The sequence below is a fragment of the Ascaphus truei genome, chromosome 18, assembly GCF_040206685.1.
Source record: "Ascaphus truei isolate aAscTru1 chromosome 18, aAscTru1.hap1, whole genome shotgun sequence".
NCBI classification, from domain to species: Eukaryota; Metazoa; Chordata; class Amphibia; order Anura; family Ascaphidae; genus Ascaphus; species Ascaphus truei.
The window spans coordinates 2,888,139-2,901,888 of NC_134500.1; the positions used below are offsets into that span (position 1 = coordinate 2,888,139).

Consider the following 13,750-nt stretch of genomic DNA (forward strand, 5'->3'; position numbering starts at 1 on the left):
GACGTACGCAACCTACAAATCATCGCCCGCAAAAATGAACACAGAACAACAGCGCTGACTCGGTGAAATACAAAACCGTAAACTGTAACACTTACACAAGTTGGAAAAAAGGTACAGTATGCGGGCAGCGTGGTGAAGACACTTTCCAACCTCTCCCAGAATGCAACAGTTCCCCATGTTGTGTTCAGCGTGACATTGGCGCCCGACCCTTTTTCTATCTTTGGTAAATACAATCTAATAGTTGCACAGCCACATTTGTCCTCATTCTAACAACCACATTGGGTCGTGGGCCTGGTCACAAAAGCAATACTTACAGTAACCACTAACTGAAAACGTATGAATAATATTAGGGAAATGTATCGTCCACCAACCTCCAATTAATTACTGTTTCTGAGCCATTGCATTACTATATCTTCAGTGTAAGGAGTTCAGAGGGGAAATGGGTATTAAATTAGGACTTTATGCTATATATTACAGACCTTCACACTTTTGCCAATTCTGTTGTTCATGTTCCGTAATCCTATTATCTGATAGGAACAGGATTAAGTATCATTGCATATAAACTGGGTGTACATCACGTGATGAAAAGAAAAGCACTTCATAATAATGAGTTCCTTTTATAAAGAGTTCCCTCTACAAGCAAAATGCAATTCCAACTAAAATATTCTTACATACAATTATATTCAGGAGGGATATAAAAAAACACAAATATAGACATATCTTTCGATTTTTTTTAAAGATAAACTGAATCCCTTTTTATCAAGATTTCTATGATCTCGAAAATGGTATTTTTACATTTCTTTGAATAGCAGGGAAGTTACTTTTGAAACAAGTTTAAATAAAAAATTGCCATAATATTGGATCAACTCCTGAACTATTCTATAATAAAAAAATGAAAGGCTGATATTTTAATTAAAACCATTACCTCATATTCAGCCTATTTCAAAATACTTACTGTGATCATAGTGCCATAATATAAAAGCTGGTGACACCGGAATATATGGAGTTGTTCAGTATATATAGTTTCTTAATAAACACTTTGTTTTCTAAGAAATGAATGCACCTGCGTTGTTTCTTTCCCCCAGTAAGAGGAGGATTTAACCCTCTGCAGGCAGAAGGGACAGAAAGAAGCCTTATAGCAGAGGTGGCTAACTCCAGGCCAACAACAGGTCAGGTTTTCAGGATATCCCTGCTTCAGCACAGGTGGTGCAGACAAAGACGACGCCACTGATTGAGCCGCATGTGCTGAAACAGGGAAAACCTGACCTGTTGGTGGCCACCCCTGCCTTACAGTATGTGGGCTCAGTCACAGTCCTGATCTCCGTTCTTTATACCTGTGTATATGAAGCACAAAATGGCGGCATCGAGCGTTTCTAACCAATCTGCAGTTGTTGGGCAGATCTCAGTCCGGGACCCGACACATCGATCTTGGTTACGTGGTGTCACATGATGTTCCTTAACCTAAATGAAAGTCAAGTACATAGTAACGCTTGTCCCCCAGTGAGTAACATAACGTTAAACAGCATAGCTGGGATTTTTACGGACATTAGTGATGATGATAATAAGCAAACAAAGCGTTTCCCCCAACACCACAAGGTCGTTAAAGCAGGGACCTACCGCTCCGTTCGTTAGCTCATACCTACGGGTGACGGAACTCCCATCCACACCCTGAAATAGGGCCTTTTCTGGAGAAGAGAGAGACGCTAAGACGGGGGTGGGCAACTCCAGTACTCAAGGGCCACCAACAGGTCAGGTTTTCAGGAAATTCCTGCTTCAGCATAGGTGGCTCAATCAATGGCTCAGTAAGAATGAGCCACCTGTGCTGAAGCAGGGATATCCTTAATAACCTGACCTTTTGGTGGTCCTTGAGGATTGGAGTTAGCCCAGGGGTGGGTAAGACACACTTAACGTCACGTTATTGGAAGGTGGCGCAATGTTATACTAATTTAACGCGGTGTTAAGCTATGCTAATGAGGTATACAACAGTTGTTATTTTCGGAAATGATTTAGTTTTGTGAATATCTGTTAATCTCAGAGACAAGAACATCCATTACTGTGTTATGTAATGTCGCGTTATTTGTCTGGATTTAACGGAGTTTAGTATATGTTGCACGTAGGTACTTATTCATTAGACTCTGATAGTGCCAATAGGGGCAATATTGAACAGAAACGCCAATCAAGGACAATATGATTTCCGTGCGATACTGCCCTGGTCAGTTTAATGAATAAACCCCCTTAGGCCTCAATGGAGTCTTAGTTTTAACAAACAACGCTTTTTCATTAAAATACAATTTTTAGGTCTGAAACCCCCAAATGTTACTGATTGACATCTCTTCGCTTGTAGGGGTAACTCCCAGTCCTGTGCATGGAGACCCCTGCCAAACAAATTGGAGATAGATCATCATTCCCTATATCCCATTTCAATGCTTTAGGACAAGCTGCTTGCAAGGCTGGGAAAGGGACACACGGCAGCTTATAGTTTCACAAGTACAGTGACTATCTATTTCTTAGAGAATATTATTTCCAATAAATAATTCATAGAAAAGTAACAAACTTTCTCAAATGAACCAGTAGGCGAAAGTAGGAAAGCAATTCTAACATGATAGATTCTCTTTGCCCTTTTCCTTTAATAATACCTGGGAAGACCCCGTTAAACAATTACCGTAGCTTGTCATTAGGCCTCAATTATCTTTACTAAAATTGCCAAGGGAATCAGTCATCATAGGATCAGCCTTGGTGTTTAAATGGATCCAATTCAAACACATATTAGTGTTGCACACCGTTTTTGAGCCTGCATATTTTTAATTAAACTGTAATAATGCCAATAAGTGGCTATCACACAGAATGTCCCATTATAGTCGATGAGCATTTCCGTGCAATACTGCCCAGATTGGCACTATTAGAGTTCAATGAGTAACCCACAAAGACGCTTTCATTAGACTGCAGAGTGAGGTTATGTAGTTGAGTAATTAGTGTGTTGCAATATGAAGCAAAGTTCTTGCTACAGAACCAAGGTAATGTGTCTTTCAAGGTTTGTCCTTTTATAAATGCTGTGTGTTTTCTTTCACATTTTCATGAGAATCCGTCAATCATTAATTGTGATTGTCTTTATATCAAAGAAAGTATTAATCAGTTGCTCAAATGCCGTTATAAAAAATGTCAGTGCTGAAATGCCAGGGATAAATTGCACAAGGAGGATGCAAAAAGGCAACAATAGTGTATGCAAGTAAAACAACGCAGTACTTAGTAATGTCAGTAATAGTACTACTGAGTAATGTTAGTAATAGTACTATTGAGTAATGTTACAATTGCAATACTGCGTAATGTTACAATTGCAATACTGAGTAATGTTACAATTGCAATACTGAGTAATGTTACAATTACAATACTGCGTAATGTTACAATTGCAATACTGCGTAATGTTACAATTGCCTGTAACCACAGATAATGTTTAAATTGTGTCACAGAAATGGATATTACCAGTGAGGATGATTTAAGTAATATGCACTTTATATAATGAGGTATTTTACAAAGCATTACATATTTACGGTTTGTAGCTGCAGTTGTCAACAACTCAACACTTTGAAACGGTATTTACTCTGATTATAAAGCATACTGTATGGAAATGATACGAACAGTGATTTAAAATGAATTTCAAGTTGAGCACAAAGTTATTGGTTTAATGACTTTAAAAGGGCGAGTTTCTTTTATAAAGTACATCTGTTTTTTTCGTACTGTGGACAACTTCATCGGTTTTGTTTTTGGGGCAAGAATATGTCCTCCCTAATAATGATTACAAAGTTCATATTTGCAAGTGAATGAAACGCAATGTCAATGAATTAATTCTCACACATAGGACATTTGGTCGTGGCCGTTTCGCCGCGACCAAATGACCGCCGGCGTTTAGCCGCTTGGACGCTCCACCGCTGGACGCTTTGCCGCTAAGGTAAGTGACCTTACCCGATACCCTAAAACTAACCCCCTACCCTAAAACTAACCCCCTACCCTAAAACTAACACCCTACCCTAAAACTAATCTCCTACCCTAAAACTAACACTAACACCTTACCCTAAAACTAACCCCCTACACTAAAACAAAAACTAACCCCTTACACTAAAACTAACACTTACCCCCTAACCTAAAACTAACCCCCTACCCTAAAACTAACCCCATACCCTAAAACTAACACTTACCCCTAACCTAAAACTAACCCCCTACCCTAAAACTAAAACCAACCCCCTACCCTAAAACGAAATTAACCCCCTAGCCTATAACTAACCCCTACCCTAAATCTTACCTTCTCGCAAAAGCAGGCAGCGGTAAAGGGTGCCCCTGCGGCTAAATGCCGGTGGCGAGTTGGTCACGGTGAGACAGCCACAACCAAATGTCCCATTCTGATTTTACAAGGGATGAGTAAAGAGAGGAGACAGACAGGAGGTACAGTAAAGTATGTACACAGTGAGGCTCTGGGTATGGGGGGTACAGTACAGTATGTACTCAGTGAGCCCCTGGGTATCAGGGGGTACAGTACAGTATGTGCTCAATGAGGCCCTGGGTATCGGGGTACAGAACAGTATGTACTCCGTGAGTCCCTGGGTATCAGGGGTTACAGTACAGTATGTACTCCGTGAGTCCCTGGGTATCGGGGTACAGTATGTACAGTATTCTATTGCACTTTCACTAATTTAAGCAGAACAATTTTCTGATTCTGTAGGTGCAGATATTTGCTTGTTACAAATGATTACTTTCTTCATTGAAACCTTTTAGGAAATTACGTCATCGTCATACTTTGGCCAAATTATGCATCAAAACCCCCAATGTACATGAAATATTAGAAATCGTTAAAGATATGCTGGCTTTTATGGCGCATGATATTAGTAATAAGAAAGGAATAATACTGGTGCCATGTTGGGGGCTTATTCTGTAAGGTGTGATAGTCCAGGTGACCCCTTATTCTGTAAGGTGTGATAGTCCAGGTGACATTGACTTTAATGGGGCTTTTTGTGTGATATCACGTCACCTACGCTATCACACCTTACAGAATAAGGGGTCACCTGCGCTATCACACCTTACAGAATAAGGGGTCACCTACGCTATCACACCTTACAGAATAAGGGGTCACCTACGCTATCACACCTTACAGAATAAGGGGTCACCTACACTATCACACCTTACAGAATAAGGGGTCACCTGCGCTATCACACCTTACAGAATAAGGGGTCACCTACGCTATCACACCTTACAGAATAAGGGGTCACCTACGCTATCACACCTTACAGAATAAGGGGTCACCTACGCTATCACACCTTACAGAATAAGGGGTCACCTGCGCAATCACACCTTACAGAATAAGGGGTCACCTGCGATATCACACCTACAGAATAAGGGGTCACCTACGCTATCACACCTTACAGAATAAGGGGTCACCTGCGCTATCACACCTTACAGAATAAGGGGTCACCTGCGCTATCACACCTTACAGAATAAGGGGTCACCTGCGATATCACACCTACAGAATACGGGGTCACCGGCGCTATCACATCTTACAGAATAAGGGGTCACCTGCACTATCACACCTTACAGAATAAGGGGTCACCTGCGCTATCACACCTTACAGAATAAGGGGTCACCTGCGCTATCACACCTTACAGAATAAGGGGTCACCTGCGCTATCACGCCTTACAGAATAAGGGGTCACCTGCACTATCACACCTTACAGAATAAGGGGTCACCTGCGCTATCACACCTTACAGAATAAGGGGTCACCTGCGATATCACACCTTACAGAATAAGGGGTCACCTGCACTATCACACCTTGCAGAATAAGGGGTCACCTGCGATATCACACCTTACAGAATAAGGGGTCACCTGCGCTATCACACCTTACAGAATACGGGGTCACCGGCGCTATCACATCTTACAGAATAAGGGGTCACCTGCGCTATCACACCTTACAGAATAAGGGGTCACCTGCGCTATCACATCTTACAGAATAAGGGGTCACCTGCACTATCACACCTTACAGAATAAGGGGTCACCTGCGCTATCACACCTTACAGAATAAGGGGTCACCTGCGCTATCACACCTTACAGAATAAGGGGTCACCTGCACTATCACACTTTACGGAATAAGGGCCTTGGTGTTTAGTGAATTCGGATGTGCATTCATCTTGTGCTTTTAGCTTTTCTGGTTGATCCTCGAGCACAGCGGTAAGTACGGGTTGTACTGGGTGACCAACTGACCGGAACACAGGGAACAAAATCATTGAAGCCCTCTGATGCCCGAGGTTACCAGTGCATTGGAAAGGAACGCCTTCAGGCATCAAAGGGGTTAACACAATATAAACACCCTGAAAATAACAAAAACAAAAAGCATAACACCCATATGTGCAAACATGAGGGAGTCAATGTATCAAGGCAAACATTGTGCAATCCTAAACAAATCTGCACCATATGTATCAAAGGAAAGATCTCGTTGGAAGCAGTAGGGTTTTTTCACTATACTTCTGGTGCAATAGTTTCATCCCAGAATTGCTCTCCGTTTGCCTTGCTAAATAGACCTCTATGACATAAGCAGCCCCAGGAGACATAGTCCTAGGGTGGCGCATGACTGCCGTAGCTGCCCACTTTAGCCACTACTGGTTTATTATAGTACTAGCTGAGAGACCCGGCGTTGCCCGGGATGTAATGTTCCCGTTCCTCTCTCTCCTCCCCCCTCTCTCTGTTTGTCCCCCATTCACATCAACCCAGTCCCCCCCCTCCCTCCCTCCTTTACAGCTTCATGTAGCGTGTGTGCGTCAGTCACTGTGTGTTTGCTCGCGCGTCAGTGAGTCTGAGGCAGAAACACAAACACACACAGACTGACTGACGCACACACAGTCAGTGTGTGCCTCAGTCAGTGTGTGCGTGCGTCAGTCAGGCTTTGTGTGCGCGTCAGTCAGTGTGTGCGTGCGTGCGGCAGTCAGTCAGTGTGTGCGCGCGGGGCGTCAAAGGCAGGGGGGGGCGTCAAAGGGAGGGGGGGGCGTCAAAGGGAGGGGGGGGGGCGTCAAAGGGAGGGGGGGGGCGTCAAAGGGAGGGGGGGGCGTCAAAGGGAGGGGGGGGGGGCGTCAAAGGGAGGGGGGGGCGTCAAAGGGAGGGGGGGGGGGCGTCAAAGGGAGGGGGGGGGCGTCAAAGGGAGGGGGGGGGCGTCAAAGGGAGAGGGGGGGCACCTCAAAGGCATGGATTCCTCCCCCTGCATTTCCTGCAGTGGACAGGAGGGGGGGGGCAGTGGACAGGAGGGGGGGGGGGCAGTGGACAGGAGGGGGGGGGCAGTGGACAGGAGGGGGGGGGAAGTGGACAGGAGGGGGGGGCAGTGGACAGGAGGGGGGGGCAGTGGACAGGAGGGGGGGGCAGTGGACAGGAGGGGGGGGCAGTGGACAGGAGGGGGGGGCAGTGGACAGGAGGGGGGGCAGTGGACAGGAGGGGGGGGCAGTGGACAGGAGGGGGGGGGCAGTGGACAGGAGGGGGGGGGCAGTGGACAGGAGGGAGGGGGCAGTGGACAGGAGGGGGGGGCAATGGACAGGAGGGGGGGGCAGTGGACAGGAGGGGGGGCAGTGGACAGGAGGGGGGGGCAGTGGACAGGAGGGGGGGGCAGTGGACAGGAGGGGGGGGGCAGTGGACAGGAGGGGGGGGGCAGTGGACAGGAGGGGGGACAGGAGGGGGGACGCAGTGAACAGGAGGGGGGACGCAGTGGACAGGAGGGGGACGCAGTGGACAGGAGGGGGGACGCAGTGGACAGGAGGGGGGGGCAGTGGACAGGAGGGGGGGGCAGTGGATAGGAGGGGGGGCAGTGGACAGTGACACACACACACACACACACACACACACACACACACCTCAGTTGATGCGCCCTTTCTCAGTTCCGTTTGGCGCCGGAGGTGGGGAGCGACACCTACCTGTACTTCCGGGCGCCGCCACCGTCTGACTCGGCGCCGCGAGGGAGGAAGGGGGTCCGCCATCTTACGCGCCGCGTGGCAGCTGCGGGAAGCGAGGTGATTTGGAGCGGGGAGGGGGAGAGGTGATTTGGAGCGGGGAGAGGTGATTTGGAGCGGGGAGAGGTGATTTGGAGCGGTGAGGGGGAGAGGTGATTTGGAGCGGTGAGGGGGGAGAGGTGATGCCGCTGGGGAGGGGGAAAGGTGATTTGGAGCGGGGAGGGGGAGAGGTGATGCCGCTGGGGAGGGGGAGAGGTGATGCCGCTGGGGAGGGGGAAGAGGTGATGCCGCTGGGGAGGGGGAAGAGGTGATGCCGCTGGGGAGGGGGAAGAGGTGATGCCGCTGGGGAGGGGGAAGAGGTGATGCCGCTGGGGAGGGGGAAGAGGTGATGCCGCTGGGGAGGGGGGAGAGGTGATGCCGCTGGGGAGGGGGGAGAGGTGATGCCGCTGGGGAGGGGGAGAGGTGATTTGGGGAGGGGGGAGAGGTGATGCCGCTGGGGAGGGGGGAGAGGTGATTTGGAGAGGGGAGAGAGGTGTGTGTGTGTGTGTGTGTGTGTGTGTTTTATTTATTTTTTTGGACCTTTGGCCCGTCACTCCGCCTCAGGCCAATGAGAGGTGTGGGGGGCGGGCCAAGGGGGTGGTGTGAGTGTGTGAGGCCAATGAGAGGTGTGCGGGGGCGGGCGGGCCAAGGGACCAATGAGATTGCCGCTAGGGACACCGGACATCCAGCAGGCAGGCATGCATGCAGGCAAACATACAGTGCTTTCACTAATATAGTATAAGATATTAGTAAGTTCTATAGCGGGGGTAGCGAACTCCAGTCCTCAAGGGCCACCAACAGGTCAGGGTTTAAGGATATCCCTGCTGCAGCACAAATGGCTAAAACTTTAAGACTGAGCCACTGCTTGAGCCACATGTGTTGAAGCAGGAATATCGTGAAAACCTGAAGTGTTGATGACCCCTGAGTACTGGAGTTGGCCAGTCCTGTTCAACATTGTTACTATTATATATTTTTATCATCTATTCTAGGTTGGTTATTTTTATCTTGCCCATGTCTATAGTGCCCAATGTATACATAGAATAGGCAAGATCGGCTGCACGCCAGCCTGGGGTGGGTGGTAAAAATTAGCGGCAGCCCAATACCTCCAGGTTTCGGAGTTTAGCGCTGGAGTAATTTGGCATTATTAGCTCATCTTTATTCTCATTTTCATGTAGGTGTTATTTATAACTCGCATATGCATACACTCACTCTGGTTGTGTTTATGATCGAACCTTCACATCACAGTATTATTATAGTATTATTAGAATATTATAGTATTATTATAGAGCGCTTTAGCACTCTTCTGTGTTGCACTTTATTTTATAACACGTGAAGAGTCACCAGGTAACAATAACACATATTTATTTTACTTTATTGGAGTTTAGTGATATTATGACACAGGCTCGGTGTTACAAACCTCATGTAACGCGAGATACCTTTCTTTCTCCTTAGGGCCATTGGTCTGGGGTTCTGGGGTTCTTTAGCATTTCAATCCCATTAATTTCAACGGATGGAAATCTTGAGTAATGGAAGTGACTTAACATCATGTTGAATAAGGTTTTATAGGGGTTTTTAATTAAACTGCTATAGTGTCGATTGGGGCACTTTAGTACAGAAAGTTCTATTCATTTCATGCTGCGCCTGGCACTCCCCGATCAGCATTCGCGCATTTTAATAAATATCCTACTATGTGTGAGATATATTGCATTTTGACAAATCTAAAACACACTCACTAATTTGCTATACTTCAGTACATCTACCCTTCAGTAGCACTCCTGCTCCCAAATTCTTGTTTCCATTTTCCAGTAGCTCCGAAGACATATTCACGCAGATTAATTTGTTTTAGGAAAAATCTTCATCTTTATGAAAGCTTTAGAATGAACTGAATGTGTCGCAGATCATTTAACCCAACCTTCCTTACACAAGCAGAATTCTGTAAGCTTTCTGCCGCATGCTAATAAATCTTGTCAAATAGTGTATATTAATAATAACAACAATCTACATTACTGAAATGAATCACATGTGTTAGGGGATCAATCATATACATCAGTGAGATTGGTCTGGTTAAAGGCAGCAAAATCAAAACACACAAGAGAATTAAAAGGATGTGTAGGGTGTTCTCCATAGCTATGTCAGCAGTGCTTACAGCCTTATTTAGATGTTTGATGTCAATCTATGCTTCTCGATTAAAAAGTATATTTGATATCATAGAATAGTTGGTCCTGCTCTCTTGATCCTCAATTTCAGTTTCCTACTGCAATTTACCATTCCCGAGATACCAGGCCTAAAAAAAACACGATCCCAGAGATGGATTAGAAATGGTCCCTGGTAGTTGCTACAGAAACCAGAGGAAACCAAACATCTAAATGACCACTTTATCTTTATAACACCTGTTGAAGGAGATTGCTACCTTAATGCAATTTTCCATAGAATAGTTTGAAAACTGCAATTTCTTCAAATTGTTAAACGTCAGTAGATTCACTCATAACAAAGTACAAATCAATGCACGGAAGGAATATATTCTACAACACAACATTTAGTCAAATAAGCATTAAGCAGCTTTCAAAAGTCGTAGTTTATGCTTTTTCTTTCATAGGAAATAAAACCATGGAGCCACCTCACATTCTACTCAGTATTTCCCTTACAGGGTTAGGCTGACAGTCTTCCCATTACTTGGGAGGTTTAAACAGTTCATTTAAATGAGGCTTATATGTTCCTGAGCAAGATGACAGCTTTTCCAACCTTTCGCAGTGCCTGGGATCTTCGCATTGTCACTTGGGTCAGAGTTGTTTGGCTGATTGCAGTCCGGTGATAGGAGAGCATGAACTCCTGTGACATCGAGAAATCTACGAGTAACTGCTAACAAAGCGTGGTCCCGCCGCGGTGAGTGTGCCGGTGTTCCTGATTCAGATGTGTCCCAGTCTCAGGCAGATATAACTGAGTAACTTCACCAAATAAAAACGGCTACTGCTCTAACAGAGACGTCTGCGCTCAGCGTATCACACCCAGTCTGGGAGTAACAATCATTGACTAGAATAGCAGTTACCTGCGTGTCTGGGTGCGACACGCTACATTGCGGCTTGATGATGCCTGGTCATAGCGTATAAACCTCCTGGGGCAGGATTGTGCCTGTAAGCTTCGATATGCAGCAACAAGGTGTGTGTGTGTGTGTGTGTGTGTGTGTGTGTGTGTGTGTGTGTGTGTGTGTGTGTGTGTGTGTGTGTGTGTGTGTGTGTGTGTATATATATATATATATATATATATAATGTAAATCGCTGTCTTAGTCGAGTGGCGATAGTGCCGAGTAAATGAGTACTTCAGTATACCTTTGATATACCTGATACCTTTGTTATTTGGACTAACTTTGAGTATTGCTTGACCTGAGTAAGAGAAAGCACTCTCGCTTGTCTTATCAATGGTTAGTCCAAATAAAAAAAGGTATCACCTAATATGGAAATACTCATTCACGCTGATGTGTGCGTGTATATTCAGGGCGCCGACAGGTCTCATGGGGCCAGGACTAGAGTTGAGACCGGACGCCCCCACGTGTTGGCGGCCTTGCGAGCCGTTCACACCCTCGTGAGCCACCCCTATTTTCCCCTCTCCACGTGTAAGTCTCTCAGGTCCAACTGTTAGTGCCGGATGGGACACCGCAGCCTCCGGGCCTGGGACAACTGCCTTGGCCCCCCCTCCCCCCCCCCCTGTTGGCAGCACTGTGTGTGTATGTGTATATATATATATATATTTGTGAAGGGCTTTGAGCTCCATTGGGAGAGAAGCTTTGCATAGAGTTATTATTATTACTATATCACTGTGCCTCACACACAGCAGTTATACTAATATTCTGAGAAGACACTGTCGTCATAATGAACCCAAAGGTCAATGTCGTTGCAAACTATTTTTTAAGCCCAAATGCTGTATAAAAAAATGTTAAAAGGGTCAGGGCAACCTATGTCATATGTGATGGAGACTGGCTCACCTATGGAATTCCAGAGTGTGCAGGACGGCTTAGAACTGCTTGATAATCCAGAATATGTGTGCGTGAGCAACAGAGAATAGTCTTCATTTACCTATTGGAGATCCTTATTCAATACTCTATGCAGCTGCTGAATTTCATGTGACTGGAGCTATAATCCTTCTCAGCGTGGGGAAGCCACGTCATATGGAATAGAGGCCAAAGAGTCCGTCATCACATCATTACACAACGTGTTTCTGTGCAAAGAAATGGGTCCGATTGGAATGTGATTAAGAAGCAAAAACTAATTTTCTTTATTTCATTTATTTATTTATTTCATTTATTTGACTTGAATACAAAAAAAGAAACCATGACACAGGTGCATAGCAGATTATCTGCCCTGCTTTCAGGGAAGCCGGCTGTCAGTCCACTGGACCATGTGATTCCCTTTTAGCGTCTTGCTTTAGTATTAGAGGTGATCAAAGGCAGCTGTGTCAGACACCAAGGAAAATCTCTTGGCAGACGGCATGAAAACCCAGCTGCACGGAGCACTCACATGTGCTAGAAATATTCATAGGTCATCAATATTCATTCCCTGATAAAGCAAATGATAGGCACCAAATGGGACAAAGAAACGTGTACATACTGTACTAGGGGAGATCTTTCTAGAATCCAGTTTCCTCCATTCATCGTATGTGTTTTAACTGTTATGGCTGAAGCTTAATAAAATGATTTTATAGGAAAGTGTGTTAGTAGAAATAGAAGGTAATATTTACTGTGATAAACACAATATTACCTTCCATTTTTACATAATATTATTATCCTATATTTGCAAAGCACCAACATATTCCACAGTGGGGTACAGCGGGGATACAGAGTGACATCCATTACTTAAACTGACATACAAGGAAGGACAGACGAGCGCAAACAGGTACAGAAGGTAATGAGGGCCTGGTCCTGGGAGCTTACACTCTAGAAGGAATGTGAGGCAATAAAACTAAAGTGGCTGCTTATTATGGGGGTGAATTATACATCAGGATGGGTTATGGTTCAGCCGCACCGCTGGATCAACTACGGTTTGTGGGTGTGGATGTTAGGGGGTGTTAGATAGCATGGAGTTTGGTCCAGCTGCATAGCTAGTACCTATAGGGTTGGTTCGTGGAAGATAGGACTATGCCAGACCAGCTTCCTTAGAGGGGGAAGTTTTTCAAATGTCTGAATGCTGGGGGAGAGCCTGATGGTGCGCTGTGCTGGGGGAGAGTCTGATGGTGCGCAGTGCTGGGGGAGAGCCTGATGGTGCGCAGTGCTGGGGGAGAGCCTTATGGTGCGCAGTGCTGGGGGAGAGTCTGATGGTGCGCAGTGCTGGGGGAGAGCCTGATGGTGCGCGGTGCTGGGGGAGAGCCTGATGGTGCGCAGTGCTGGGGGAGAGTCTGATGGTGCGCAGTGCTGGGGGAGAACCTGATGGTGCGCAGTGCTGGGGGAGAGCCTGATGGTGCGCAGTGCTGGGGGAGAGCCTGATGGTGCGCTGTGCTGGGGGAGAGTCTGATGGTGCGCAGTGCTGGGGGAGAGTCTGATGGTGCGCAGTGCTGGGGGAGAGCCTGATGGTGCGCAGTGCTGGGGGAGAGTCTGATGGTGCGCAGTGATGGGGGAGAGTCTGATGGTGCGCAGTGCTGGGGGAGAGCCTGATGGTGCATGTTGGGGAATTCCAGAGAGGGGGCAACACGGGAGAAGTCTTGCAGGCGGGAGAAAAGAGGCAGGAAGAGGGGCAAATGTCGTGGGCAGAACG

At 46.3% G+C, this 13,750-nt stretch overlaps 1 protein-coding gene across 7 annotated transcripts in view; it reads left to right on the forward strand.

The window, feature by feature from the left end:
- The window catches only part of NTRK3 (neurotrophic receptor tyrosine kinase 3), a 420,101-nt gene that overhangs the window by 324,660 nt on the left and 81,691 nt on the right, over positions 1-13,750 (forward strand). The window lies entirely within an intron of this gene.